This window comes from Triticum urartu, chromosome 3 (genome assembly GCF_003073215.2).
Source record: "Triticum urartu cultivar G1812 chromosome 3, Tu2.1, whole genome shotgun sequence".
Classification (NCBI taxonomy): Eukaryota; Viridiplantae; Streptophyta; class Magnoliopsida; order Poales; family Poaceae; genus Triticum; species Triticum urartu.
Genome location: NC_053024.1, coordinates 186,580,246 through 186,606,605, shown reverse-complemented (window position 1 = coordinate 186,606,605; position 26,360 = coordinate 186,580,246).

Sequence of the window (26,360 nt, the reverse complement as noted above, 5' to 3'; positions counted from 1 at the left end):
CCTATATATACCCATATATCCCCAAACCAATAGGGGAAGCCACGAAAACACTTTTCCACTGCCGCAACCTTCTGTACCCGTGAGATCCCATCTAGGGGCCTTTTTCGGCGTCCTGCTGGAGGGGATTCGATCAAGGAGGGCTTCTACATCAACTCTATTGCCCTTCCAATGAAGTGTGAGTAGTTTATTTCAGACCTACGGGCCCATAGCTAGTAGCTAGATAGCTTCTTCTCTCTCTTTGATTCTCAATACCATGTTCTCCTCGATGTTCTTAGAGATCTATATGATATAATACTCTTTTGCGGTGTGTTTGCTGAGATCTGATGAATTGTGGATTTATGATCAGCTTATCTATGAATATTATTTGAATCTTCTCTGAACTCTTTTATGCATGATTTGATATCTTTGTAATTCTTTTCGAACTATCGGTTTGGTTTGGCAAACTTGATTGGTTTTTCTTCCAATGGGAGAAGTGCTTAGCTTTGGGTTCAATCTTGTGGTGTCCCTTCCCAGTGACAGTAGGGACAGGAAGGCAGGTATTGTATTGTTGCCATCGAAGATAAAAAGATGGGGTTTTCATCATATTTCTCGAGTTAATTCCTCTACATCATGTCATCTTACTTAATGCATTACTCTGTTCTTTATGAACTTAATACTCTAGATGCATGCTGGATAGCGGTCGATGTGTCTAGTAATAGTAGTAGATGCAGAATCGTTTCGGTATACTTGACATGGATGTGATGCCTATATTCATGATCATTGCCTTAGATATTGTCATAACTTTGCGCTTTTATATAAATTGCTTGGCAGTAATTTGTTCACCTACCATATTATTTACTATCATGAGAGAAGCCTCTAGTGAAACCTATGGCCCCCGGGTCTATTTTCAATCATATAAGTTTCTGATCTACAATATTATTTTCCGATTTACTATCTTTGCAATATTTTACTTTCCGATCTATAAACCAAAAATATTTACTTTATCGTTTATCTATCTCTATCATATCTCACCTTTGCAATTAACCGTGAAGGGATTGACAACCCCTTTATCGCGTTGGGTGCAAGTTGTTTGCTTGTTTGTGTAGGTACTCAATGACTTGTGCATTGTCTCCTACTAGATTGATACATTGGTTCTCAAACTGAGGGGAAATACTTATCTCTAATTTGTTGCATCACTCTTTCCTCTTCAAGGGAAAAAACAACGCAAGCTCAAGAAGTAGCACTTAGCATAATGATCATTCAGTTTTATTGCTATTGCTTTCTTCATGTCAAATACATATTCCTTCGACTATGATATTATGCAACTCCTGGATTCCGGAGGAATACCTTGTGTGCTATCAAACGTCACAACATAACTGGGTGATCATAAAGATTCTCTACAGGTATATCCGAAGGTGTTTGTTGAGTTAGCATAGATCGAGATTAGGATTTGTCACTTCGAGTATCGAAGAGGTATATTTGGGCCCTCTCGGTAATACACATCATGAACTTGCAAGCAACCGACTAAGGAGTTAGTCACGAGGTGATGTATTACGGAACAGTTAAAGAGACTTGCCAGTAATGAGATTGAACTAGGTATGAAGATACCGACGATCGAATCTCAGACAATTAACATACCGGTGGACAAAGGGAATTACGTATGTTGTCACAACGGTTCGACCAATAAATATCTTCGTAGAATATGTAGGAGACAACATGGGCAACAAGGTTCCGTGAAGGAAATATGCCCTAGAGGAATAATAAAGTTGTTATTTATATTCCTTATATCATAATAAATGTTTATTATTCATGCTAGAATTGTATTAATCGGAAGCTCGATACATGTGTGGATACATAGACAAAACACAGTGTCCCTAGTAAGCCTCTACTAGACTAGCTCGTTAATCAAAGATGGTTAAGTTTCCTAGCCATAGACATGTGTTGTCATTTGATGAACGAGATCACATCATTAGGAACAATGATATGATGGACAAGACCCATCTGTTAGCTTAGCATAATGATCGTTAAGTTTATTGCTATTGCTTTCTTCATGACATACATATTCCTTTGACTATGAGATTATGCAACTCCCGAATACCGGAGGAATACCTTGTGTGCTATGAAACGTCACAACATAACTGGGTGATTATAAAGATGCTCTACATGTATCTCCAAAGGTATTTGTTGGGTTGGCATAGATCGAGATTAGGATTTGTCACTCCGAGTATCAGAGAGGTATCTCTGGGCCCTCTCGGTAATGCACACCATGATAAACCTTGCAAGCAATGTGACTAATGAGTTAGTTGCGGGATGATGCATTACGGAATGAGTAAAGAGACTTGTCAGTAACGAGATTGAACTAGGTATGAAGATACCGAAGATCGAATCTCGGGCAAGTAACATACCGATGACAAAGGGAATAACGTATGTTGTCATTACGGTACGACCGATAAAGATCTTCACAGAATATGTGGGAACCAATATGAGCATCCAGGTTCCGCTGTTGGTTATTGACCGAAGAGGTGTCTCGGTCATGTCTACATAGTTCTCGAACCCGTAGGGTCCGAACGCTTAACGTTCGATGACGATTTTGTATTATATGAGTTATGTGATTTGGTTACCGAATGTTGTTCGGAGTCCCAGATAAGATCACAGACATGACAAGGAGTCTCCAAATGGTCAAGAGGTAAAGATTCATATATAGGACGATAGTATTCGGACACCGGAAGTGTTCTAGGGGTACCAGGTACGTATTGGGTCACCAGAATGGATTCCGGGCAACCCCGGCAAGCTATATGGGCCTAATGGGCCAAGAGTTGGATAGACTAACCCAAAAGGGGCTGGTGCGCCCCCTATAGGCCGAATAGGAGGAGAATGAAAGAAAGGGAAGGGAGAAGGAAATAGGAGGATTCGGCCTCCCCCTCTCTTTCCTTCCCCCTCCGATGGATATGGAAGGGAGAGGCCGACTTGGAGGAGGCGCCCAAGTAGGATTACTCCTACTTGTGGCACCCCTTGTAGCCCCGCACCCTCTCCCACCTATATATATGTGGGGGCACCGCTCGAACACACAACATTGATTTCTAGCCATGTGCGGTGCCCCCTCCACAGTTTACGCCTTCAGTCATATTGTCGTAGTGCTTAGGTGAAGCCCTACGCGGATCACTTCACCATCACCATCACCATGCCATCGTGCAGACGAAACTCTCCCTCGACACTTTATTGGATCAAGAGTTCAAGGGACGTCATCAAGCTGCACGTGTGCAGAACTCGAAGGTGGCGTACGTTCGGTGCTTGATCGGTCAGAACAAAAGAAGTTCGACTCCATCAACCACATTGTCCAACACTTCTGCTTTCGGTCTACGAGGGTACGTGGCACACTCTCCCCCTCTCATAGCTATGCATCTCCTAGATAGATCTTGCATGAGTGTAGGAATTTTTTGAAATTGCATGCTACGTTTCCCAACATTCCGCTATTGGTTATTGACCGGAGAGGTGTCTCGGTCATGTCTACAGAGTTCTTGAACCCGTACGGTCCACATGCTTAACATTCGTTGATGATATAGTATTATATGAGTTATGTGATTTGGTGACCGAATGTTGTTTGGAGTCTCAGATGAGATCACGGACATGACGAGGAGTCTCTAAATGGTCAAGAGGTAAAGATTGATATATAGGATGATGGTATTCGAACATCGGAAGTGTTCTGGAGGGTATTAGGTACTTATCGGGTCACTAGAAGGAGTTTTGGGCACCCCCGGCAATCCTATGGGCCTTATGGCCCAATTGAGGGAACACACCAGCCCACAAAGGGCTGGTGCGCCCTATAGGGGCCGGCCATAGGAGGAGGAGATGGAAAGGGGTGAAGGGAAAGGAAAGTATGGAGTAGGACTCCCCCTTCCTTCCCTCCCCCCCACTCCTTCCTTCCCCCTTGTGCGTACATGGAAAGGGGGCGCAGGGAAAGGTAGGGCCTCTAAGGGGCGGTGGCCAAACCCTAGGGTGCCCTGGCTGCCTCCACTCCCGTCCCACCTATATATATGTGGCGAGGGGGCGCCACACAGGGACACACAACATTGTCTTAGCTGTGTGTGGTGCCCCCGTCCACCGTTTACTCACTCGATTATATTTTTTGTAGTGCTTAGGCAAAGCCCTGCGGAGATCACATCACCGTCACCACGTCGTCATGCTGACAGAACTCATCTACTACATTACCGTCTTGCTGGATCAAGAAGGCGGAGGATGTCACCGAGTTGAACGTGTGTAGAACGCGGAGGTGCCGTGTGTTCGGTACTAGATAGGTTGGAGCGCGAAGAAAGTTTGACTACATCAGCCGCATTGTGAAACGCTCCCGCTTACGGTCTACGAGGGTACGTAGACACACTCTCCCCCTTGTTGCTATGCATCTCCATGGATAGATCATTGCGTGTGCATAGATTTTTTTTCCATGCAACGTTTCCCAACACAAACAACGTGGTAACATTTTAATCCGGGAGAGAAGTTATTGGAAACATGCTCCAGTAACTTTTGTGTAAATTGCATGGTAATATATGAATCACAGACCTGACTTGCACACAACACCATGGTAACTTTTGACCGGAGAAAAAAATATGTTCAAACCATACCCATGATAAATTGTGTATAAATAGTATGGTAAGATATGCACAACAGAGTTGATAACTCATGCACAAATGCCACGATAAATTTGATTCGGAGGGGTTGTTTAAAAACATCCCCTCGATAACTTCCGTGTAATAGCATGGTACTACAAGCACTATATACATGATCAACCACGCACAAACACCACAGTAAATTTGACCAGGGGTGGGGGAGGGGAGGAAGTTGTTTGAAAACATAAACCACTTTCGAGAACTTCCATGTAAATAACACATAATATACGCGTCGTAGACTTAATAACTCACGTACAAATAATGTGGTAACTTTGACCCCGGGGAGAAAGAATTTGTTTGAATACATACCGTCAATAACTTATGTATAAATAGCATGGTAATATATATATAGATCATAGACATGGTAACTTACGCACAAACACCTCTGTAACTTTGTACCAGAAAAAAATTGTATACCAGGATAACTCCTATGTAAATAGCATGATAATATACACACATCAGAGTTGATAACTTACTTAGCTCATGGCTGACAACTATTTGCATGGAAAAAAGTCATCAAAACATATCACAATGCGATCTAATTTCGTAGGTCTTGTCACGACATATTTTTTATGTGAAAACAATTTTTCGATCGGAACGACAGTTTTGAGCTACAAAACATTCTGAAGTTTCTAAATAGGGATAATCTAGGATGACATAAGCTTTTATATCCTCTAGTTCATTTGCACGTGGGGAGAAGGTTGGATGACCATTTTTATGCCTCAATAATTTCTATATAAACAAGATGGTAACTTATGTATCATAGGTGTGATAACTTACTTAGCCTTGGTCTGGTAACTTTTGATCTAAAAAAGTCATTGGAACATATCAACATGGGATCTAGTTTTGAAGGTCTCGTGGCGATGAATCTTTTATGTGAAAACAGTTTTTTGATTGGGGCGACGGTTTGAGCTATAAAACATTTTGAATTTTAAATTTTGATGGAATCTTTGCTGATATCAGCAATTTTGTCTTACATGCACGCATGCATTTCTTGAGGCATAAACATACATAGTTGTGACTCGTTACTTCGTCCACGTCAGCCACGTCAAAAAAAGAAAGAAGGAGCTCGGGTGTGGGTGTGCATAGAAGGAAGTTAAAAATCGTTCGGATCTGTAGCTTACAAACATAACATTCAGTATTTAGCATTGTCCTTTTCTAAATCAGAGTTAGGTTTGCAAAGTTATATCATATTCTCTATAAATAATAAAGGCGAGGGACTTCAATGGGCTAAAAACTGAGTGAGTTGGGCCTACTGGAGCTGAATGTGGAATATGGGCTAGTTTGGTTTGAGACCTGAGAAAGATTTGCCTGGCCTGGAGGATCCCTGAGATCAGCCTGATGATTGTTTGGTTGACGTCCTCATCCGGGAAAACACTAGCCTAGCCTGGCCAAAACATCAGGCACATTCATTGGCCTGAACCAAACATGCTGGATCTGTTTCATGGCTCATGCCTGAGATTATAATCCTACATTTTCTTGTGGGGCAGTAGGTTCTTACGAACTAAAAAATTAAATATTTGTTGGGCAAGTTCTGAACACTAACCAAACTTATTACTTCGAGGCTAGATTGGCCAGTCAAAAATGTTCAAGTTTCCAGGTGATGGCCAGGCTCCACTTTTTCCTAGGCATGAACATGGGGCTTCGGTCCAAACTAGCCCTATAACCAGCGCCTAGTCACGAAGACAGCGGCTACGGGAGTTGGTCAAAGCCTAATAGAGATAGAGGAAGGAGAGGGCATTCAATGGTGGATTGTGTGTTACTTAAAGAAAACACCAGGGATGTTTTCACAAAATGTGCGACAACAGGCAGAAACACTCTGTACTTTATTAGTACTGGCACATATGTTCATATGTTGCAACATGATAAGTAATTAATATGTCCACTGAAACACCTATCTATGCGACATGACAACATCCGGACAGTGCGACCTTACGGCGATAGGGAGAAGCATGTCGAGGTCTAGTAGAAATGGGTACCATTCAAATCTATCGCCTCACTTTGTTGGGGTTATCTCACGTAAGTCTTGAAAAATGGATTAGTAACTCCAGAAGGAATAATTTATTAATTATAAGGCCCCTCACTTGTAGCAACAAATCCCAAAATCTGATGTTACTCACAATCTGGTTTAATTTGTATTGAAGCAACCGGCCATGCAAATTCAACAATTTTATTTAATTAGAGCCAATAAGTCATGCTAGCTCAAAAATTCATTTAATACCAACCTATGTGCATGTCACCTTTTTATCAAATCTTTCTCTCTTTTTGTTGGCACATCCAGCCATTAACACTATTTGTAGAGTTAATTTCTCTATATATGAGACATGAGGGTAAGTATCACCGGATGGTAGGATATATTTTCCCTATATATGTATGTACAACATTGCCTAAAATATTCCATAACAATCAATTAAGTTAATTAAGGTTATGACCTAGAAAGAATTTTAAAATGGCTAACAGGAACAACTAATATCAGTGTTAGAAACTACGCATTTTTTGCATCAAATTACATACATAAACTATTTTATTGTAAGTTGTGGTTTCAAAGTTACATAGAGGTACAGTCCAAATTATTTCAAAGTTGTGGTTTCAACACTCCATACTTTATTAGAACATCTCGAGCAGGTGCGCTATCCCACCGCCGATCCATATATTTGCCAGCAGGATAGCGTATCCAGCCATTTTCGGGCCAGAATAGGTCCGCTAAATTTGCGTCGGTTCGGAAACATGTTGGTGAACATAGTATTTCAAAAAAATTGCCTACGATCACGCAAGATCTATCTAGAAGAAGCATAGCAACGAGCGGGGAGAGTGTGTCTACGTACCCTCATAGACCGAAAGCGGAAGCGTTTACGAACGCGGTTGATGTAGTCGAACATCTTCGCGATCCAACCATCAAGTACCGAATGCACAGCACCTCCGCGATCCGCACACATTCAGCTCGGTGACATCCCTCGAACTCTTGATCCAGTTGAGGCTGAGGGAGAGTTTCGTCAGCACGACGGCGTGGTCACGGTGATGATGAAGTTACCGACGCAGGGCTTCGCCTAAGCATTACGACAATATGACCGAGGTGTAAAACTGTGGAGGGGGGCACCGCACACGACTAAAGATCAACTTGTGTGTATATGGGGTGCCCCCATCCCCCGTATATAAAGGAGGGGAGGAGGAGGCCAGCCGACCCTAGGAGGCACGCCCAAGGTGGGGAGTCCTACTCCAAGTAGGAATCGGCTCCCCCCTTTCCTAGTCCAAGTAGGAGAAGAAGGAATGAGAGGGAGAGGGAGAGCGAAAGAGGGGCCGCGCCCCCCTCCCCTAGTCCTATTCGGACTCCCCTTCGAGGGGGGCGCCACCTGCTACCTCTTGAGCACTTGCATTGGTTTTCCCTTGAAGAGGAAAGGGTGATGCAGCAGAGTAGCGTAAGTATTTCCCTCGGTTTTCGAGAACCAAGGTATCAATCCAGTAGGAGGCCACGCACGAGTCCCTCGTACCTACACAAACAAATAAATCCTCGCAACCAACGCGATAAGGGGTTGTCAATCCCTACACGGTCACTTACGAGAGTGATATCAGATAGATATGATAAAATAATATTTTTGGTATTTTTATGATAAAGATGCAAAGTAAAATAAAAGGCAATAAAAGTAACTAAGTATTGGAAGATTAATATGATGGAAGATAGACCCGGGGGCCATAGGTTTCACTAGTGTCTTCTCTCGAGAGCATAAGTATTCACGGCGGGTAAACAAATTACCGTTGAGCAATTGACAAAATTGAGCATAGTTATGAGAATATCTAGGTATGATCATATATATAGGCATCACGTCCGAGACAAGTAGACCGACTCCTACCTGCATCTACTACTATTACTCCACACATCGACCGCTATCCAGCATGCATATTAAGTTCAAGAGAACAAAGTAACGCTTTAAGCAAGATGACATGATGTAGAGGGATAAACTCATGAAATATGAAATAAACCCCATCTTGTTATCCTCGATGGCAACAATACAATACGTGCCTTGCTGCCCCTACTATCACTGGGAAAGGACACCGCAAGATCGAACCCAAAGCTAAGCACTTCTCCCATTGCAAGAAAGATCAATCTAGTAGGCCAAACCAAACTGATAATTCGAAGAGACTGGAAAAGATAACCAATCATACATAAAAGAATTGAGAGAAGATTCAAATATTGTTCATAGGTAAACTTGATCATAAACTCACAATTCATCGGTCTCAACAAAGATTACATTGAATAGATCTCCACAAGAGAGGGGGAGAACTTTGTATTGAGATCCAGAAAGACAGAAGAAGCCATCTAGCTAATAACTATGGACCTGTAGGTCTGAGGTAAACTACTCACACTTCATCGGAAGGGCTATGGTATTGATGTAGAAGCCCTCCGTGATCGATGCCCCCTCCGGCGGAGCTCCAGAACAGGCCCCAAGATGGGATCTCGTGGATACAGAAAATTACGGCGGTGGAATTAGGGTTTTGGCTCCGTATCTGGTAGTTTGGGGGTACGTAGGTATATATAGGAGGAAGGAGTACGTTGGTGGAGCAACATGGGGCCCACGAGGGTGGAGGGCGCGCCCAGGGGGGTAGGCGCGCCCTCCTACCTCGTGGCCTCCTAGTTGATGTCTTGACGTAGGGTCCAAGTCCTCTGGATCATGTTTGTTCCAAAAATCATGTTCCCGAAGGTTTCATTCCGTTTGGACTCCGTTTGATATTCTTTTTCTGTGAAACCCTAAAATAGGCAAAAAAACAACAACAATTCTGGGTTGGGCCTCCGGTTAATAGGTTAGTCCCAAAAATATTATAAAACTGTATAATAAAGCCCAATAATGTCCAAAACAGAATATAATATAGCATGGAACAATAAAAAATTATAGATACGTTGGAGACGTATCAAGCATCCCCAAGCTTAATTCTTGCTCGTCCTCGAGTAGGTAAATGATAAAAACAGAATTTTTTATGTGGAATGCTACTTGGCATAATTTCAATGTAATTCTCTTAATTGTGGTATGAATATTCAGATTCGAAAGATTCAAGACAAAGTTTAATATTGACATAGAAACAATAATACTTCAAGCATACTAACTAACCAATTATGTCTCTTCAAAATAATATGGCCAAAGAAAGTTATCCCTACAAAATCATATAGTCTGGCTATGCTCCATCTTCACCACACAAAGTATTCAAATCATGCACAACCCCGATGACAAGCCAAGCAATTGTTTCATACTTTTAATGTTCTCAAACTTTTTCAATCTTCACGCAATACATGAGCGTGAGCCATGGACATAGCACTATAGGTGGAATAGAATGGTGGTTGTGGAGGAGACAAAAAGGGAGAAGATAGTCTCACATCAACTAGGCATATCAAAGGGCTATGGAGATGCCCATCAATAGATATCAATGTGAGTGAGTAGGGATTGCCATGCAACGGATGCACTAGAGCTATAAATATATGAAAGCTCAACAAAAAGAAACTAAGTAGGTGTGCATCCAACTTTCTTGCTCACGAAGACCTAGGGCGTTTTGAGGAAGCCCATCGTTGGAATATACAAGCAAAGTTCTATAATGAAAATTTTCCACTAGTATATGAAAGTGATAACAAAGGAGACTCTCTATCATGAAGATCATGGTGCTACTTTGAAGCACAAGTGTGGAAAAAGGATAGTAGTATTGCCCCTTTTTTTGGGGCCTTCTTTTTTTTCTTTGGCCTTTCTCTTTTTTATTTGGGACAATACTCTATGAATGATGATCATCACACTTCTATTTGTTTACAACTCAATGATTACAACTCGATACTAGAACAAAGTATAACTCTATATGAATGCCGCCGGCGGTGTACCGGGATAGCAATGATGCATGAGTGACTTATATGAAAGAATTATGAACGGTGGCTTTGCCACAACTAAAATGTCAACTACATGATCATGCAAAGCAATATGACAATGATGGAGCATGTCATGATAAACGGAATGGTGGAAAGTTGCATGGAAATATATCTCAGAATGGCTATGGAAATGCCATGATAGGTAGGTATGGTGGCTGTTTTGAGGAAGGTATATGGTGGGTGTATGATACCAGCGAAAAGTGTGCGGTATTAGAGAGGCTAGCAATGGTGGAAGGGTGAGAGTGCGTATAATCCATGGACTCAACATTAGTCATAAAGAACTCACATACTTATTGCAAAAATCTATTAGTTATCGAAGCAAAGTACTACGCGCATGCTCCTAGGGGGATAGATTGGTAGGAAAAGACCATCGCTCGTCCCCGACCGCCACTCATCAGGAGGACAATCAATAAATACATCATGCTCCGACTTCTTAACATAACGGTTCACCATACGTGCATGCTACGGGAATCACAAACTTCAGCACAAGCATTTCTCAAATTCACAACTACTCAACTATCATGACTCCAATATCACCATCTCCATATCTCAAAACAATTATCAAGTTTCAAACTTCTCATAATATTCAACACACTCATAAGAATTTTTTTTATTTAATCTTGAATGCCTCATAGAATTAAAGAAAATTACCATGCTGTTTTGTAGGACTCTCAAAATAATCTAAGTGAGGTATGAGAGAACAATAGTTTCTATAAAACAAATCCACCGACGTGCTCTAAAAGATATAAGTGAAGCACTAGAGCAAAAACTATATAACTCAAAAGATATAAGTGAAGCACATAGAGTATTGTAATAATTTCCGAATCATGTGTGTATCTCTCAAAAAGTTGTGTGCAGAAAGGATGATTGTGGAAAACTAACAAATAAATACTCAAATAATACAAGACGCTCCAAGCAAAACACATATCATGTGGTAAATAAAAATATAGCTCCAAGTAAAGTTACCGATAGAAGTAGACGAACGAGGGGATGCCTTCCGGGGCATCCCCAAGCTTTGGATTTTAGGTGTCCTTAGATTATCTTGGGGGTGCCATGGGAATCCGCAAGCTTAGGCTCTTGCCACTCCTTGTTCCATAATCCATCAAATCTTTACCCAAAACTTGAAAATTACACAACACAAAACTTAAAGTAGAAAATCTCGTGAGCTCCGTTAGCGAAAGAAAACAAAACACCACTTCAAGGTACTGTAATTACCTCATTATTTATTTATATTGTTGTTAAACCTACTGTATTCCAACTTCTCTATGGTCTATAAACTATTTTACTAGCCATAGATTCATCAAAATAAGCAAACAACACACGAAAAACAGAATCTGTCAAAAACATAACAGTCTTTAGTAATCTGTATCTAGCGCAAGATCTGAAACCCGAAAAATTCTAAAATAAATTGCTGGACGTGAGTAATTTACCTATTAATCATCTTCAAAAATAATTAACTAAATATCACTTTTCAAATAAAAATTGCAGTAGTTCTCGTGAGTGCTAAAGTTTCTGTTTTTTACAGCAAGATTAACAAGACTTTCCCCAAGTCTTCCCAACGGTTCTACTTGGCACAAACAGTAATTAAACACACAAAACACAACAAAAACAGAGGCTAGAAAAATTATTTATTACTAAACAAGATAAAAAGCAAGGAATAAAAATAAAATTGGGTTGCCTCCCAACAAGCGCTATCGTTTAACGCCCCTAGCTAGGCATAAAAAGCAAGGATAGATCTAGGTGTTGCCATCTTTGGCAGGCAATCCATAAGTGGTTATCATAATAGATTCATAAGGTAATTTAACTTTATTTCTAGGGAAGTATTCCATGCCTTTCCTTAACAGAAATTGGAATCTAATATTCCCTTCCTTCATATCAATAATTGCACCAATCGTTCTAAGGAAAGTTCTACCAAGAATAATAGGACATGAAGGATTGCAATCTATGTCAAGAACAATAAAGTCTACAGGCACATAATTCCTATTTGCAACAATAATAACATCATTAATTCTTCCCATTGGTTTCTTAATAGTGGAATTCACAACGTGCAAGTTTAAAGAGCAATCATCAAAATCACGGAAACCTAACAAATCACATAAAGTCTTTGGAATCGTGGAAACACTAGCACCCAAATCACACAAAGCATAGCATTCATGCTCTTTAATTTTAATTTCAATAGTAGGTTCCCACTCATCATAAAGTTTTCTAGGGATTGAAACTTCCAACTCAAGTTTTTCTTCATAAGATTGCATCAAAGCATCAAAGATATGTTTAGTAAAAGCTTTATTTTGACTATAAGCATGAGGAGAATTTAGCACGGATTGCAACAAGGAAATACAATCTATCAAAGAGAAAGTGTCAGAATTAAATTCCTTGAAATCCAAAATAGTGGGTTCATCAATATTTAAAGTTTTGACTTCTTCAATTCCACTTTTAACAATTTTAGCATCAAGATCTAAAGACTCCGAATTTTTGGAACGCCGTCTAGGTAAAGGTGGATCATATTTAGTCCCATTATTATCAAGATTCATATTGCAAAAAAAGATTTAATAGGGGACACATCAATAACTTTTAGATCTTCATCTTTATCTTCCAGAAAATTTTCCGGCTTAGCGGCCATCTTATTAACTAAGGTGGCTTGCTTATCCGAAACTTCAGCTATTAACTTCTCAAGATAAGCAATCTGAGATTTCAAACCATCAAATTCTTTAGACATATCATCGAGGTCTTTATTCATATAACTCATAAAACTTTTTTGTTCCTTAAGCTCATTTCTAAAGAAACTATTATGCTCAAATTGTAAAACCATAAAATTCATGACGTTGCTTTCGATCTCTTCAAACCTTTTAAGGTGAGCAAGCAATCCAACACACAAGCAAACAAGAAATAGGCAAAAAGAGGCAAATGGAGAAGGAGAGGGAGGATAGAGAGAGAGAGGGCGAATAAAACGGCAAGGGTGAAGTGGGGGAGAGGAAAATGAGAGGCAAATGGCAAATAATGTAATGCAGGAGATAAGGGTTCTGATGGGTACTTGGTATGTTGACTTTTGCGTAGACCTCCCCGGCAACGGCGCTAGAAATCCTTCTTGCTACCTCTTGAGCACTTGCGTTGGTTTTCCCATCAAGAGGAAAGGGTGATGCAGCAGAGTAGCGTAAGTATTTCCCTCAGTTTTTGAGAACCAAGGTATCAATCCAGTAGGAGGCCACGCACGAGTCCCTCGTACCTACACAAACAAATAAATCCTCGCAACCAACGCGATAAGGGGTTGTCAATCCCTACACGATCACTTACGAGAGTGAGATCTGATAGATATGATAAGATAATATTTTTGGTATTTTTATGATAAAGATGCAAAGTAAAAAAGGTAATAAAAATAACTAATTATTGGAAGATTAATATGATGGAAGATAGACCCGGGGGCCTTAGGTTTCACTAGTGGCTTCTGTCGAGAGCATAAGTATTCACGGCGGGTAAACAAATTACTATTGAGCAATTGACAGAATTGAGCATAGTTATGAGAATATCTAGGTATGATCATGTATATAGGCATCACATCCGAGACAAGTAGATCGACTCTTGCTTGCATCTACTACTATTACTCCACACATCGACCGCTATCCAGCATGCATCTTGAGTATTATGTTCAAGAGAACAGAGTAACGCTTTAAGCAAGATGACATGATGTAGAGGGATAAACTCATGCAATATAAAATAAAACCCATCTTGTTATCCTCGATGGAAAAAATAAAATACGTGCCTTGCTGCCCCTACTGTCACTGGGAAAGGACACCGCAAGATTGAACCCAAAGCTAAGCACTTCTCCCACTACAAGAAAGATCAATCTAGTAGGCCAAACCAAACTAATAATTTGAAGAGACTTGCAAAGATAACCAATCATACATAAAAGAATTCAGAGAAGATTCAAATATTGTTCATAGATAAAGTTGATCATAAACTCACAATTCATCGGTCTCAACAAACACACCGCAAAAGAAGATTACATCGAATAGATCTCCACAAGAGAGGGGGAGAACTTTGTATTGAGATCCAAAAAGAGAGAAGAAGCCATCTAGCTAATAACTATGGACCCGTAGGTCTGAGGTAAACTACTCACACTTCATCGGAAGGGCTATGGTGTTGATGTAGAAGCCCTCCGTGATCGATGCCCCCTCCGGCGGAGCTCCGGAACATGCCCCAAGATGGGATCTCATGGATACAGAAAGTTACGGCGGTGGAATTAGGGTTTTGGCTCCGTATCTGGTAGTTTGGGGGTACGTAGGTATATATAGGAGGAAAGAGTACGTTGGTGGAGCAACAGGGGGCCCACGAGGGTGGAGGGCGCGCCCGAGGGGTAGGCGCGCCCCCTACCTCGTGGCCACCTAGTTGATGTCTTGACGTAGGGTCCAAGTCCTCTGGATCATCTTCGTTCCGAAAATCATGTTCCCAAAGGTTTCATTCCGTTTGGACTCCATTTGATATTCTTTTTCTGCGAAACCCTAAAATAGGCACAAAAAAACAGCAATTCGGGGCTGGGCTTCCGGTTAATAGGTTAGTCCCAAAAATAATATAAAAGTGTATAATAAAGCCCAATAATGTCCAAAACAGAATATAATATAGCATGGAACAATCAAAAATTATTGATACGTTGGAGACGTATCACCACCTCCTGGCTGCTGCCCTCTCTCTCCCCTAAGGCCCATTACTTCCCGGGGGGTTCCGGTAACCCCTTTGGCACTCCGATTTTATCTGAAACTATCTGGAACTCTACCGGTGTCCGAATAACATGGTCCAATATAGCAATCTTTATGTCTCGATTATTTCGTGACTCCTCGTCATGTATGCGATCTCATCCGGGACTCCAAACAACCTTCGGTACATCAAATCACATAACTAGTAATACAAATCGTCACCGAACGTTAAGCGTGCAGACCCTACGGGTTCGAAAACTATGTAGACAAGACCGAGACACATCTCCGATCAATAACCAATAGCGGAACCTGGATGCGCATATTGGTTCCAACATATTCTATGAAGATCTTTATCGGTTAAACCGCATAACAACATACGTTGTTCCCTTTGTCATCGGTATGTTACTTTCCTGAGATTCAATCGTCGGTATCACCATACCTAGTTCAATCTCGTTACCAGCAAGTCTATTTACTCATTCCGTAATGCATCACCCCATGAATAACTCATTAGTCACATTGCTTGCAAGGCTCATGGTGATGTGCATTACCGAGAGGGCCTAGAGATACCTCTCCGATACACGGAGTGACAAATCCTAATCTCAATCTATGCTGACTCAACAAACACCATCGGAGACACATGTAGAGCATCTTCATAATCACCCAGTTACGTTGTGATGTTTGATAGCTCACAAGGTGTTCTTCCGGTATTCGGGAGTTGCATACTCTCATAGTCAGTGGAACATGTATAAGTCAGGAAGAAAGCAACAGCAATAACTCTAAATGATCATAGTGCTAAGCTAACGAATGGGTCTTGTCCATCACATCATTCTCTAATGATGTGATCCCGTTCATCGAATGACAACACATGTCTATGGTTAGGAAACTTGACCATCTTTGATTAACGAGCTAGTCTAGTAGAGGCATACTAGGGACACTCTGTTTGTCTATGTATTCACACATGTACTAAGTTTCCGGTTAATAAAATTCTAGCATGAATAATAAACATTTATCATGATATAAGGAAATATAAAGAACAACTTTATTATTGCCTCTAGGGCATATTTCCTTCAGTCTCCCACTTGCACTAGAGTCAATAACCTAGTTCACATCGTCATGCGATTTAACATCTATAGTTCACATCTTTATGTGATTAGTTCACATCTCCATATGACTAATACCCAAAGGGTTTACTAGAGTCAATAATCTAGTTTCACATCGCTATGTGATTAACACCCAAAGAGTGATCATGTTTTGCTTGTAAGAGAAATTTAGTTGACGGGTCTGCCACATTCAGAGTTCGTATGTATTTTGCAAATTTTCTATGTCTACAATGCTCTGCATGGTGCAACTCTAGCTAATTACTCCCACTTTCAATATGTATCTAGATTGAGACTCAGAGTCATCCAGATCGATGTCAAAGCTTTCATCGCGTAACTCTTTATGACGAACTCTTTATCACCTCCATAACCGAGAAATATTTCCTTAGTCCTCTAAGGATAATTTTTGACCGCTGTCCAGTGATCTACTTCTAGATCACTACTGTACTCCCGTGCCAATATCATGCTAAGGTATATAATAGGTCTGGTACACATCATAGCATACTTTATAGAACCTATGACCGCGACATAGGGAATGACTTCTCATTCTCTTTCTATTTTCTGTCGTGGTCGGGTTTTGAGTCTGACTCAACTTCACACCTTGTAACACAGGCAAGATACCTTTCTTTGCTTGATCCATTTTGAACTTCTTCAAAACTTTATCAAGGTATGTGCTTTGTGAAAGTCCAATTAAGCGTCTTGATCTATCTCTATTGATCTTGATGCCCAATATATAAGTAGCTTCACTGAGGTCTTTTATTGAAAAATTCTTATTCAAGTATCCTTTTTGTAACATCCCAAATTTTCTATTTGGAATGTTATACATAGGTCATTCATGCATATCATATTTTGTTGTTTTTCGTTCGTGATCCTCGAAATTCTAAGCAACTCAAGGACCCTCGGAGAGAGAGTTGGGGATTTCACCGTTTTCATATTTGAATTTTATCAAATATCAAAACAAGGATCATTGATTTTATTATTTTTCTCTCCAAAATATTTTCATATTAAAAGATATGAGAGGAGAAAATATGACTTCTCCAAAATAAATGAAATATTGGAGGAAAAATATTAAAATCATATATTTGTTTTTATTAGGATTTTATTGCTATTTTATTTGCATAGGAAAAGTACTCGTTTTTCACAATTGCATTTTAGGCCCAAATAAATGTTCACCTTGTCCGGCATATTTTTAGAGGACGGGGAAAATTTATTTTGGGATTTTTGGAGTCTGTTTGGTATTTCTTTTCTTTATTTTTCTACACGGCGGAATTATTAAGAAAAACAGCGCACCGACCTAACCGGGACGTATCCGGGTAGGACACCGCCCGGATGGCCCCTTTAAGAGGAGAGGCCGAGGCCGAAGCCCACCAGCCGCCGAAGCCCACCCGCGCCCCGCAACCCTAGCGCCGCCGCCGCGTGCTGCTGCCGCCGCCCCCGCCCGCCGCGCGGCGCTGCCGCCGCCGCTTCGCCGACCTCGCCGGAGGTAGTCGTCGCCGCCGCCTCGATTTTAGCTGCCAATTTTTTTAAACCGATCGGTTTTTTACGTAAACCCTAGTTTCGGTTTTTTTGTATTTTTAGATCAGTTTTTTCGGTTCGGTTAAATAGCGGACGTTCGTCCATACGTTCGTTTTAACAAACGGTTTTCGCCCGTTAGTCACAGATAACGAACGTTCGTTCGTTAGCTTGTTCGTTAGTTTTTCTTTTTCTCGGATTTTTTGTGATTATTTTTGGTCGCGATTTGTGATCCGATTTTCGTTTTAGTTTATCTTTTTGCTCGTTTATCGGAATCAGGCGATTCAAGCGCCTAGATCTTCGTCTCGAAGCCCTCTTTCTGTTTAACCAACTTGAACAAGATTTTGGTACTATAAAATTTGACTTTAGTACACCCGGAGTTCTTGTGTCTTTCGCAGTTTGAGTTTCGTTGCTCCGTTCGATTTGATTCTTTTTGCAAACCGGAGTTCTTAAGTTGAACTTTCTGGTTAGTTCTTATTATTTGAGTTTTACTCATGCATCTTTGCTTGATTGCTTATGTATGCTATTGTTTGTTTGCGATAGAACACCCGGAGTGCGAAGCGTGCTACTACGAGTCTCTAGGTTTCACGGATCATGAGCAAGGCAAGTAACACTTTGATCATACCTCTTTACTACCCAGTTTTATTGCATTACATCAACCCTCAAACAGTTGCATGGTTAGGTGAATAACTTGTTGGTTTGGGAAGTAGATGAGGTAGTACCTATTCACCTGTTTATATTCAAACCTTTGGGACTTACTTCTACGTTGCTTACATTGCTATGCTATGCTCGTAGACGTGGATTGGGTTCGAGTGTATCCATGACAGATGTGAGATTGTTAATTAATGGTTCAACTTAAGGTGGCAACTTTAATACACATCTGGGAGGATTGCTTGTTTGGGCACCTAGAGAATCCAGTGTTGTCCTAGGATATCCCGGAGTACCCGTGTGATTATCCTACGATCCGCCACCCAGGCTCAAAGGGATCTTATGATTATTCATGCTAGAAACTTCCGTGTGCAGCCACAAGCCATTATGGGCTCTGGCATAGTATGAGTAAGTTGTGTGACCTCTTTCAGTGGTGGGCTAGCAGATGTAGGGGAAAGTAGGTGTAACGGTCCACCCAGAGTAAAGAGTTAATGCTTCCGAAAGACTGTGGCTCAGTCATTCGTTTTTCAAATATCACGTAGTGCGAGAAATCCAATGGAGGAGATCGAGTCTTGTGGGGAAAAGTGCGCAAACCTCTGCAGAGTGTACAATCTAATCATGGTTAGCCGTGTCCCCGGTTATGGACATCTTGAGTATCTAGTATTTGGATTATCCTATGGTATCTAATCACTCTAAATTAATTTGCTGGGTTAATGAATTACCTTAATTGGGATTGAGTTGGAGGAACCTTCTCAATGATGTTTCAACTACCATGATTGTTAAAATAAAACTTATTCCTTTGTTGTAGGGAAAATTGGCTTTTCGCAAAAACATATTAACCATACAGCCTCCACCAGCCATATTGCATATAGTGTTAGCATTATTATGTTCATTGCTCTACTGTGTTACATTGCCAGCATATTCCATGTGCTGACCCATTTTCGGGCTACAACGTATGATGTTGCAGACTTTTCAGATGAGGAGTAAGGTTCGATAGGTCGTTGTCGTGCAGCTCAGCTATGCCATTGGAGTTGATGGACTCACTTTATCTTCCAAGCCTTCCACTGTTATCATATTAGATGGCCTTAAGCCATATTTATTGTAATAAGTTCTCTTTTAGAGACATTCGATGTAATAAGTGTGTGATTGCTATTCTATTATAAATCCTTCGAGTACTATGTGTGTCAGCATTACCGATCCAGGGATGACACTAAAGCACAGAGACTTGACCGTTTGAGGCCAGGTCGCTACACTTTTATGCTATCCAGAAATTTAGTGTCATTTCCGATCAACAATATGTCATCCACATATAATATTAGAAATACTACAGAGCTCTGATACGTCTCCAACGTATCTATATTTTTTGATTGTTCCATGCTATTATATTATCTATTTTGGATGTTTAATGGGCTTTAATATGCTCTTTGATATTATTTTTGGGACTAACCTATTAACAGGAGGCCCAGTGCCAGTTTTTGTTTTTTTGCCTATTTCAGTGTTTCGCGGAAAAGGAATACCAAACGGAATGAAACCTTCATGATGATCTTTCTTGGACCGAAAGCAAACCAGGAGGCTTGGAGTGGAAGTCTGGAACTCTGTGAAGCGGCCACGAGATAGGGGGCGCGCCCAGGGGGGTAGGCGCGCCCCCCAATCTCGGGTGCCCCACGGAGCTCCACCGACGTACTTCTTTCGCATATATATACTCTTATACCCTAAAAACATCAGGGAGAGCCACGAAACCACTTTTCCACTGCCGCAACCTTTTGTACCCGTGAGATCCCATCTAGGGGCCTTTTCTGGTGATCTGTCAGAGGGGGAATCGATCACGGAGAGCTTCTACATCAACACCATAGCCTCTCCGATGAAGCTTGAGTAGTTTACCACAGACCTTCGGGTCCATAGTTATTAGCTAGTTGGCTTATTCTCTCTCTTTGATCTTCAATACAAAGTTCTCCTCGATGTTCTTGGAGATCTATTCGATGTAATACTCTTTGGCGGTGTGTTTGCCGAGATTCGATGAATTGTGGGTTTATGAACTTGATTATCTATGAATATTATTTGGTTCTTCTCTGAATTCTTATATGCATGATTTGATATCTTTGCAAGTCTCTTCGAATTATCGGTTTAGTTTGGCCTACTAGATTGATCTTTCTTGCAATGGGAGAAGTGCTTAGCTTTGGGTTTAATCTTGCGATGTCCTTTCCCAGTGACAGTAGGGGCAGCAAGGCACATATTGTATTGTTGCCATCGAGGATAAAAAGATGGGGTTTATATCATATTGCTTGAGTTTATCCATCGAGGATAAAAAGATGCATGCTGGATAGCGGTCTATGTGTGGAGTAATAGTAGTAGATGTAGAATCGTTTTGATCTACTTGACACAGACGTGATGCCAATATTCATGATCATTGCCTTAGATATCTTCATAACTATGCACTTTTCTATCAATTGCTCAGCAGTAATTTGTTCACCCACCGTAATACATGCTATTATGAGAGAAGCCACTAGTGAAACCTATAGCCCCGGGTCTCTATATTATTATATTGCATCTCTTTTATTATCACATCTTGTTTACTATTTTGCAATCTTTATTTTCCAATCTATACAAAAAAATACTAAAAACATTTATCTTATTATCTATCAGATCTCACTTTCGCAAGTGACCGTGAAGGGATTGACAACCCCTTTATCGCGTTGGTTGCAAGGTTCTTGATTGTTTGTGCAGGTACTAGGTGACTTGTGTGTTGTCTCATACTGGATTGATACCTTGGTTCTCAAAAACTAAGGGGAATACTTATGCTACTTTGCTTCATCACCCGTTCCTCTTCAAAGGAAAACCAACGCATGCTCAAGAGGTAGCAAGAAGGATTTCTGGCACCGTTAGCGAGGAGATCTACGCTCAAGTCAATACATACCAAGTACCCATCATAAACTCTTCTCCCTCGCATTACATTATTTGCCATTTGCCTCTCGTTTTCCTCTCCCCCACTTCACCTTTGCCGCTTTATTCACCCTCTTCCGTTCGTCTCTTTTCGTTTGCTTCTTGTGTTCTTGGGTGTTAGTGTGCTTGTTCGCTTTGATGGCTCTGTGAAAAAGTGCTGACCCCTACCTTAGAAGGTTGGAAGAAATTGAAAACAACGTTAGAAGCTTTATGTCTTTGCATTTTGAGCACAATAATTTCTTCAGAAACGAGCTTCAAGAACAAAAAAGTTTTATGGATTACATGAATAAATAGCTCGATGATATGTCTAAGGAATTTTATGGATTGAGATCTCAGTTCACTCATCTTTAAAATTTTGTAGGCCAAATTTCGGATAAGCAAGCCACCTTAGTTAATAAGATGGCTGCTAAACCGGAAGATCTACATGATAATAATGACGAAGATCTAAAAGTGATTGTTGTGTCTCCTATTAAATCTTTGTTTTCCAATATGAATCTTGATAAAGATGGGAGTGGAGAAGAGTTAACTTTAGTTAAAAGGCGTCCCAATGATTCGGAGTTTTTGGATCTTGATGCCAAAATTAATAAAAGTGGGATTGAAGAGGTCAAAACTTTACATAGCAATGAACCCACTATTTTGGATTTCAAGGAATTTAATTATGATAATATTTCTTTGATAGATTGTGTTTCCTTGTTGCAATCCGTGTTAAATTCTCCTCATGCTTATGATCAAAATAAAGCTTTTACTAAACATATCGTTGATGCTTTAATGCAATCCTATGAATAAAAGCTTGAACTAGAAGTTTCTATCCCTAGAAAACTCTATGATGAGTGGGAACCTACTATTAAAATTAAGATTAAAGATTATGAATGCTATGCTTTACGTGATCTGGGTGCTAGTGTTTCCATGATTCCAAAAACTTTGTGTGATGTGCTAGGTTTCCGTGAATTTGATGATTGTTCTTTAAATTTGCATCTTGCGGATTTCACCATTAAGAAACCTATGGGGAGAATTAATGATGTTCTTATTGTTGCAAATAGGAATATGTTCCGTAGATTTCATTGTTCTTGATATAGATTGCAATCCTACATGTCCTATTATTCTTGGTAGACCTTTCCTTAGAACGATTGGTGCAATTATTGACATGAAAGAAGGAAATATTAGATTCCAATTTCCATTAAGGAAAGGCATGGAACACTTTCCTAGGAAGAAAATTAAATTACCTTATGAATCTATTATGAGAGCCACTTATGGATTGCATACCAAAGATGACAATACCTAGATCTATTCTTTGCTTTTATGCCTAGCTAGGGGCGTTAAACGATAGCGCTTGTTGGGAGGCCACCCAATTTTATTTTTGTTCTTTACTTTTTGTTCCTGTTTAGTAATAAATAATTCATCTAGCCTCTGTTATGATTGTTTTTTTATGTTTTAATTAGTGTTTGTGCCAAGTAAAGCCTTTAGGATCTCCTTGGATGATTGTTGTTTGATCTTGCTGAAAAAACAGAAAGTATGCGCTCACGAAAAAATAATTTTCATTTTTTACCAGAGAGCGATAAAATAATGATTCCAATTGCAGTTAGATCAATATACAATTATTTGGTCGTCCTAATTTTAGAATTTGTAGTTACAGAAGTATTCGAAACCGATAGATTGCTACAGACTGTTCTGTTTTTGACAGATTCTGTTTTTCGCGTGTTGTTTGCTTATTTTGATGAATCTATGGCTAGTATCGGGGGGTATGAACCATAGAGAAGTTGGAATACAGTAGGTTTAACACCAATATATAATAAAGAATGATTAATTACAGTACCTTAAGTGGTGGTTTATTTTCTTATACTAACGGAGCTCATGAGATTTTCTGTTGAGTTTTGTGTTGTGAAGTTTTCAGTTTTGGGTAAAGATTTGATGGATTTTGGAAAAGAGTGGCAAGAGCCTAAGCTTGTGGATGCCCAAGGCACCCCAAGGTAAAATTCAAGGACAACCAAAAGCCTAAGCTTGGGGATGCCCCGTAAGGCATCCCCTCTTTCGTCTTCGTCTATCGGTAACTTTACTTGAGGCTATATTTTTATTCATCACATGATATGTGTTTTGCTTGGAGCGTCTTGTATGATTTGAGCCTTTGCTTTTAGTTTTACCACAATCATACCTTGCTGTACACACCTTTTGGGAGAGACACGCATGAATCGGAATTTATTAGAATACTCTATGTGCTTCACTTATATCTTTTGAGCTATACAATTTGCTCTAGTGCTTCACTTATATCTTTTTAGAGCATGGTGGTGGTTTTATTTTATAGAAATTATTGATCTCTCATGCTTCACTTATATTATTTTGAGAGTCTTTTAGAACAGCATGGTAATTTGCTTTGGTTATAAAACTAGTCCTAATATAATGGGCATCCAAGATGGGTATAATAAAACTTGCATATAAAGTGTGTTGAATAGTAGGAGAGGTTTGATACTTGATGATTGTTTTGAGACATCAGGATGGTGATATTAGAGTCATGCTAGTTGAGTAGTTGTGAATTTGAGAGATACTTGTGTTGAGGTTTGCAAGTCCCGTAGCATGCACGTTTGGTAACCATTGTGTAATAAATTTGAAGCATGAGGTATTTTTTGATTGTGTTCCTTATGAGTGGTGGTCGGGGACGAGCGATGGTCTTTTCCTACCAATCTACCCCCCTAGGAGCATGTGTGTAGTGCTTGGTATTTGATGACTTGTAGATTTTTGCAGTAAGTATGTGAGTTCTTTATGACTAATGTTGAGTCCATGGATTATACGCACTCTCACCCTTCCACCATTGCTAGCCTCTCTAGTACTGCACAACTTTTGCCGGTACCATAAACCCACCATTTACCTTCCTCAAAACAACCACCATACTTACCTATTATGGCATTTCCATAGCCATTCCGAGATATATTGCCATGCAACTTTCCACTGTTCCGTTTATTATGACACGATCCATCATTGTCATATTGCCTTTGCATGATCATGTAGTTGACATCATATTTGTGGCAAAGCCACCGTTCATAATTTTTCATACATGTCACTCTTGATTCATTGCACATCCCGGTACACCGCCGGAGGCACGCATATAGAGTCATATTTTTGTTCTAAGTATCGAGTTGTAATCTTTGAGTTGGAATAAATAGAAGTGTGATGATCATCATTATTAGAGCATTGTCCCATGTGAGTAAATAAAAAAAGAGAGAGAAAGGACAAATAAAAAAAGTGAAGGCCCAAAAAAATAGAAAATAAAAAAATGAGAGAAAAAGAGAGAAGGGACAATGCTACTATCCCTTTTCCACACTTGTGCTTCAAAGTAGCACCATGATCTTCATGGATAGAGAGTCTCTTATTTTTGTCACTTTCATATACTAGTGGGAAATTTTCATTCTAGAACTTGGCTTGTATATTCCAACGATGGGTGTCCACAAATGCCCTAGGTCTTCGTGAGCAAGCAAGTTGGATGCACACCCACTTAGTTTCTTTTGTTGAGCTTTCATACATTCATTGCTCTAGTGCATCCGTTACATGGCAATCCCTACTCACTCACATTGACATCTATTGATGGGTATCTCCATAGCCCATTGATATGCCTAGTTGATGTGAGACCATCTTCCTCCTTTTTGTCCTCTCCACAACCACCACTCTATTCCACCTATAGTGCTATGTCCATGGCTCATGCTCATGTATTGCGTGAAAGTTGAAAAGGTTTGAGATTACTAAAGTATGAAACAATTGTTTGGCTTGTGATCATGGTTGTGCATGATTTGTGTATTTTGTGTGACGAAGATGGAGCATGACCAAACTATATGATTTTGTAGGGATGAGCTTTCTTTGGCCATATTATTTTGAGAGGACATAATTACTTTGTTAGTATGCTTGAAGTATTATTATTTTTATGTCAATATTAAACTTTTGTCTTGAATCTTTCGGATCTGAACATTCATGCCACAATAAAGAAAATTACATTGATAAATATGTTAAGGTAGCATTCCACATCAAAAATTCTGTTTTTATCATTTACCTACTCGAGGACGAGTAGGAATTAAGCTTGGGGATGCTTGATACGTCTCCAACGTATCTATAATTTTTGATTGCTCCATGCTATTATATTATATATTTTGGATGTTTAATGGGCTTTAATATGCTCTTTTATATTATTTTGGGGACTAACCTATTAACCGGAGGCCTAGTGCCAGTTTCTGTTTTTTTGCCTATTTCAGTGTTTCACAGAAAAGGAATACCAAACAGAATCCAAACGGAATGAAACCTTCGCGGTGATCTTTCCTGGACCGAAAGCAAACCAAGAGACTTGGAGTGGAAGTCTGGAACTCCATGAGGCGGCCACGAGATAGGGGGCGCCCAAGGGGGTAGGAGCGCCCCTCACCATCGTGGGCCCCACAGAGCTCCACCGACATACTTCTTTCACCTATATATACTGTTATACCCTAAAAACATCAGGGAGAGCCACGAAACCACTTTTCCACCACTTCAACCTTCTGTACCCGTGAGATCCCATCTGAGGGCCTTTTCCGACGATCTGCCGGAGGGGGAATCGATCACAGAGGGCTTCTACATCAACACCATAGCATCTCCGATGAAGCGTGAGTAGTTTACCACAGACCTTCGGGTCCATAGTTATTAGCAAGGTGGCTTCTTCTCTCTCTTTGATCTTCAATACAAATTTCTCCTCGATGTTCTCGGAGATCTATCCGATGTAATACTCTTTTGCAGTGTGTTTGCCGAGATCCGATGAATTGTGGGTTCATGAACTTGATTATCTATGAATATTATTTGGTTCTTCTCTGAATTCTTATATGCATGATTTGATATCTTTGCAAGTCTCTTCGAATTATCGGTTTAGTTTGGCTTACTAGATTGATCTTTCTTGCAATGGGAGAAGTGCTTAGCTTTGGGTTCAATC